The sequence below is a fragment of the Oculina patagonica genome, chromosome 7, assembly GCF_052425735.1.
Source record: "Oculina patagonica isolate OP01 chromosome 7, crgOcupat, whole genome shotgun sequence".
Lineage (NCBI taxonomy): Eukaryota > Metazoa > Cnidaria > Anthozoa > Scleractinia > Oculinidae > Oculina > Oculina patagonica.
Window position 1 is genome coordinate 15,713,811 of NC_135764.1, and position 6,581 is coordinate 15,720,391.

A 6,581-nucleotide genomic window follows, 5' to 3' on the forward strand; every position below is an offset into this window, starting at 1 on the left:
CGGCCAGAAGGATATCATTATAATATATATATCATACTAGTAATACGTGACTCGCAGGGCCTCGCGAAGCTCTGGGTTGGGGAGGGGGGGGGGGGGTGTTATAAGTAAGGAGTGGATTATTTGAACCGGTGATTTGTTATTGTTGCCTAGTAACGGGCATGGCCGACACCGACACCCTCGTTCCCAGGGTCTACTTCGCTTTAAAGAAGGCGGCTCGTATAAAGCGTTGGGAAGCGCAGGCTATTTTCAAAATCAGCGACAAATTATTGGATAGTCGCATTTTGGACATTAATTTGATGGCATTAAAAAAAAAGAAGAACGAACAGCAGGAGGATTCGAAGCCTCCGCCCGCGCGCCTCTGATGGCGATGAAAGGTTTTTAGCCTGAATAGGCGTTGAGGGAGTATTATGTGGAAATCAGTGTTATTTTAATCCGAAAAGAAAAACGATAAAAATGAAAGGCTCAGGATTCGAACCGACAAAAAAAAAAAAAAAAAAAGAAAAAAAAACCCTAGCCGGATTCGAACCCCCGACCTCAGTTCCGAAGATCAGGATTTCAAGTTCGACGCCTTACCATTAGGCCACCTAGGCCACCAGCGCGTGGCGGCCGTGTGACGTCATTTCCGCCACACACCAAGCTCACAAATATATATGACCGTAAACTCCACACGAGATTTCATCCCGCCTGATCCCTTTGAGGGACAAAATTATAGACCCCGCTACGCTCGGCCTTCGGCCTCGCTTCGCGAGGAAATATTTATTTATTTGTTTATTTATTGTATGCGAAAAGAACATCGCGTCCCATTATCTTTCTGTCTGCTTCGGCCGAGAAGGACTGGTTCCGAACCGATCATGCGCAAGATGAATAAATCCCGGCGTCCTCTCTGGCTCTGACTTTGGCGGTTGATTCGTAACGGGTCGAAGTGTGTGTACAAATCCATGTTTAAGAAGCTTTTTTCTCGCTAGAATGATAATTTCGTTCGCCTAAAGACAGCTTATCTTCTCGTGTAGCTCCATGGAGTCTTCTTTCACCGGATCTCCGATCGTTTCGCCTGTTGTAGGCAAGTGTCTTTACAAGGTAAGGTTTTGCACAATAGTTATACGAGTTTCCATCAGAGGGTTTCCATGAGGCTTTATTTAAGCTTAATATTTCTGGGTAAGCTTAAATATTGAAGATCGGTTTATTTTATTTATTTTATTGTTTGTTTCTTTCTGCTCGTACGCTTGTCGTACGAATTCGACGATTCATAAACATGTCAGACATGTGTACAGTGTATGTTTGGCATTTTGTTATTATTTTTTTATGCCAATATCTGTTTATCATTATTGTGGAAAATATTAAAACACCGAACTCCTCAACATGTCTTTTTTATTGTATTATTTCCAGATACAGATGTTCAGGGTTGATTGCAACATATAACATCTATGACCATGTAAGTACAAGACTTAGTTTTGTTCCTGACAATGAGTACTAATTAATTTCAACATGTAAAGTACATTGTGTGCATTGGTACATTTATTTCAATCACTCAACTCTACATGTATATATCCAGAGAGAAAAGTCATCTTATATTCGTTCTTGGCTGTTCTTTGTGATTTTGTTCCGCCCGTATAGATACAATGTATTCCTCTGCCCCCACTTACTGCCCCTGGGTCTCTGAGGATGGTGATCCCCAAATAAAAACCACTGTATTTATGATCAATTCTAATGCCTTGAGACCTTCCTTTGAACTTTTTCGGCCCTAATGGTAGTCAATTAGCAAAAGATCCATAACTTGGAGGAGTTTTAAATTTAAATGAAGAAAACTTCATTGATCAAAAGGGGCCATGTTTACTTGCCTGGATGTCATCCCCACCTTTTTTCAGGGTCTGGATTATGGGGGGGCCCTTTCTTATACGAACATGGCTCAAAATAACAGCTGTTCAATGGACAATGTCCGGCCAAGATGACAATTTGTCCGGACAAAGTTTCAGTTTGCCGGTCATTTTCACCGGTCACATACATGGCTTTGAGAATGATAACTGATGACCAGAAGGGCATTAGAAAGCGATCTATGAATAAAAGTTGCAGCTAAAACAGCAAAGAAATAGCAAACAAACTATCTAACGAACAGCAGAAATGAGTGGTAGTTTAAAAGTGCTATTTTCAATATTTTGACCGTTCAGAAACGACACATGACCAAGCTAAAATCTGTCTGGCCGGACAACATGACCTGCAACTGTCCGAAAATTATTTTGAGCCCTGTATGAAGGTCTGGGTCTGCTACTGCACTTGAACAAGACAGAACTTATGCACTGTATTGTCTTGTATTGTCCACACTATGACTCGCCATAATAGAGAAAAATATTAACAAGCCAAGTACACACTTGTAGCCCAGACTTCCAGATCCTGGATGGCTACCCCCAGCATTATTCACTGGTCCTACCTAATGTACCAGTATGGGAGTGAAGCAACTTACCAAAGAACCCAACAGACTTACCCTTGTTAGTGCTGAAACAAGGACTGCATGGTACATGTGACTGCACTAGCAGTCCAGTGCATTTACATGTACCATTAGGCCACCCCTTCTCCCAATAAATCATAATAATATCAGCATAAACATTAACACAAGAAGAAGCATGTTTTCCCCTAATTTGAGTACAGTAAAACCCTGCAATTAAGAACCTATTATTTTTCAAGTTAGCCTAAACAGGTTCTTACATAAAGGGGTATTAACACAAATTCAGGCTAATAAGGTTCTTAGTGTATAGGTTCATAATTTCTGAAAAAAAGTTTCAATATTGTTATAGAGTTTTTAGTTGTATTCCGCCTATTCCTTGTATAAAATTTGCATACCACATACTGGTAAGTGTTTAGAATGTATGCTAAAATGAAGCACTAATTATTTAGAATATGACATGATTTCATGCATAGTAATGCTTTGTCCAAACTTATTTCCCAAAAGTAGACATTTTTAATCATTTTTAAAAATAGAACGCGTTTCCAAATTTGAGGCTTAATATGTTCTTATAAAAATGGTCAGGTATCTACAGTGTTATTTGCAAATTTTAGCCTAACTGGTTCTTAAATGTTTAAGATTCTTACTCGCAGGTTTTTACTGTACGCTTATAAATGCTAGAATCTCGTTGATTTTGTTGTGACTTTGAATATGTGCTTCTTCTTATTTTGCTTGTGTTTATCTTTATGCTTATGATTCTTCTGTCACCATTATTGACTAAGCTGCACTGTACATGTATGCCATTACTTATGCTTATTCTTGTCATATTTGCCATTGGAAACCAGCTGTAAAGGTCAATTTACATGGTATGATTTTATTGCATGTGACATGGTTGTGAAATGCTAACGACAGGTTTATGACACAAATAATTATTGTGTTGTGAAAATCCAACCTACAGTGTACAACTAGCTTACGCGTGTCATAGGCGTGCCGTAAGCTTGCCACATGTGACAAAATCATTATTATTCATACCGTGCAAAGTACAGTGTATGTAAAAGATTTCAGTCATAATCAGTTTGGTGATGGTCCATCAAACCCTGTAACAGATTTAGATACATGTACATGTATATGACTGACTGACTGACTGACAATAAGAGTATATCTTTATTGTGCCTTACACTCCAAAATGAAGGTATTGGTTGAGTTACAGTAAAGGTTGTATAGCAACTACTGGTATGGTAACAAAATTACTGAACTATAACATGCAATGGAATTACAATGCACACTGTGCCTGACTGATTGACTCACATTTTGTTGTTATTGTAAAATGTTTTTGGTAGTCAATTTGTAACAAACTGCTCTCACTTATTCAATTTCAGATCCCACATTCAATTGCTGAATTATCTTATGGAACTGCAAGGGGAGTTGATGGCCTTTCAATCAATGTTAGTCTCCACCCAAGAGAAAAGAACCTTTTAAGGACATATGAGCCCTGCGCATGAAAATAAGCAGGGCTCATATGTCCTTATTAATAAAGCCTGGTTTACATGTACACTAGCAACGCAGGCGCAAGCACAAGCATGATCACGCAAAAAGGACAAATTTGATCCTTGTGTTTGTGCTTTGCTGTCAAAATGAAATGCGCTTGTACTTTTGCTTGAGTCGAAGCCATTTTCACGGAGAAATACAGTGTAAGAGCTGTTATCCTTGCACTTGTGAAAACCAGTCTTAACAGTCAGTCATTGGACATTGGCCGATCAAAATTTGTTCATGTCTGACGAAACGCCAATTGTGGTCGGACATGATGGTGTCTTACTTGGACATACATGTAGAGCGGTTTTCACTTGAGTGTCGAAAGTTATTTGCGTTTGCTTTGGTTTTGCATTTCTACGCTTAGTGATTGGCTTAAAAATCTCGTGCCACTTTCTCAGCCAATCAGAACTAAAACCAAAACCAATCGTGACTAGCTCACGCACGTTTTCCCGCGCTTCGTGCCAGCTACATGTATTTGCTTCGAGTTTTGATTGGTTCACTGGATTGTCTGTGTCCTTTGTGATTGGCCAGAATAATTACTTTGGTTTTGGTTTTACGACACTCAATTGAAAACTGCTCTATGTCCTTTCCAGAGAGAACAAATTATTTGCAGCCCTACACGAGGGAAGTTGAAAGAATTAGATTAGTTCAAACTTAAAACAAAATGCATTGTATGATACTGCTAAAAGTAGTTCGTATAGTCTGATCGTCCGGGTGAGAGTAGTTCTGAGAAGAACTGTTGTTGGTGACTGACGTTTCGACAACCTGAGCGGAAGTCATCTTCAGTCAAGTGAAAAGTTGTTGTCAGTCGATGATGTTAGAAGTCTGGTTCGTTGATGTTGTTTGGTCAGTTAAGCCGTGATGTTATTGGCTGTAAGACTCGTGTTAAGTTTGTCAACAGTAATTGGTCAGTTTCGATCCGTCTATTGTCAGTCAAATTAAGTTCTGTTCCGTCTATTGTTAGTCAAATTAAGTAGTTCTGTCAGCGTTTCATTTGTCGGTAGTGTTTACATTGTGAATAAGTCGTTTGTAAGGTGCCGGTAGTTGTTGACATCTGTTAATAGGTGTCTGTTCTAAGTTTGTGTACCAGCTTTCCAGAGTCAGTCGTTGAAAATAGTTAGTACTGTAGGTTAGGCATTCAGCAGAGTCCCAGTCGATTTGGTTGTTAGTAAGCGACTATTCCCTACATCAAGGGCACTTCTGAAACTATTGCGCAGATCCCACAACCCTAAAATATCCGTGTAGCTCACAAACCTATAACTACGCTACGATGTTTACTGACCAACATTAAAGACAGAGACCAACCCCTAACGACAGACAGGGAGCGATTTATAAGATCAAATGCTCCGACTGCCAGGCCTCTTACGTCGGAGAGACCGGTAGAAACCTCAACACGAGACTGACTGAACACAAACGAGCCACAAGAAATGGTGATGTCAACAATCACATTTCTGAACACCATCGACCGACAGAACTACTTAATTTGACTAACAATAGACGGATCGAAACTGACCAATTACTGTTGACAAACTTAACACGAGTCTTACAGCCAATAACACCATGGCTAAACTGACCAATCAACATCAACGAACCTGACTTATAACATCATCGACTGACAACAACTTTTCACTTGACTCTGCAGATGACTTCTGCTCAGGTTGTCGAAACGTCAGTCACCAACAACAGTTCGTCTCAGAACTACTCTCACCCGGACGATCACACTATACGAACTACTGATACTCCTGGGTTCAAACCATTTACTGTACTGCTAAAAGTGTTTAAACTAGATCTATCAAGCAGCATACGTCAAGGTATACATGTATATAAATTTATACATCGATGCTCACATGGAAGTATGAATGTACCGGTACATGTAGCATCATACTCACATTCACATATTTTATCTGTTGAAGAAAGCTTATAGGTTTAAAACATGCTACATGTAATAGATGTTTCAAATTGTTATGAAAGCATGTTTGCAACAAGTGGATTTTGATGATTATGTTTATGTGTTATTAAGCAGATTAAACTACATGTATTGACAGTACATCTATATTAGAATGTAGGTTGAGACTGATTTACAAATTATATAACATGATAGATTATTTAAATTGTTAATTATTAGAGGGGATATTAATTTGTGTGTTTGTTATGTCTCTAATAAGACTAATTGACTATGTTGGAAAACGAGAGGGGTGAAATACATGTTTTGTGAATCAGAAATCATACTTTAATTTTTTTAAATAATATATTGTAATGATACATGCGGAGCAGGTTGTTTTGAAATAAAGGTTTTATGGCTTGCAGTTTTCAGACTACCTTTTTTATCACGGTCGACTTCCAAATAAAATGCAATGCATGTTGTCATTTCATGTAAGGGTAAATCACATTTGCAGTGTGCTACAGCCATTTAAATATATGTTCATTAATTTTACTAATTTTTAAAGAGATTTTATAAAACTGCAAAAGCTCTTTAAAAACGACATTTTGCAGCCCTTTGAATTGATCTATGGAGTACAGATATTTTACATAGATTTTATTGTTCTGCTTGAAATCTATGTAAAATAAGTACAGAGATTTAACAGAGATTTTAAGTACATTCTTCTTAAAT

At 38.4% G+C, this 6,581-nt stretch overlaps 1 long non-coding RNA gene across 1 annotated transcript; it reads left to right on the forward strand.

Annotated features, from left to right (window-relative positions):
* Positions 1-900: 900 nt before the first annotated feature.
* Positions 901-6,158, forward strand: LOC144659982 (uncharacterized). Its single transcript, XR_013572003.1, has 3 exons — positions 901-1,077; positions 1,387-1,432; positions 3,817-6,158. It is a non-coding gene; the product is annotated as an uncharacterized LOC144659982 (long non-coding RNA).
* The last annotated feature ends 423 nt before the right edge of the window (positions 6,159-6,581 follow it).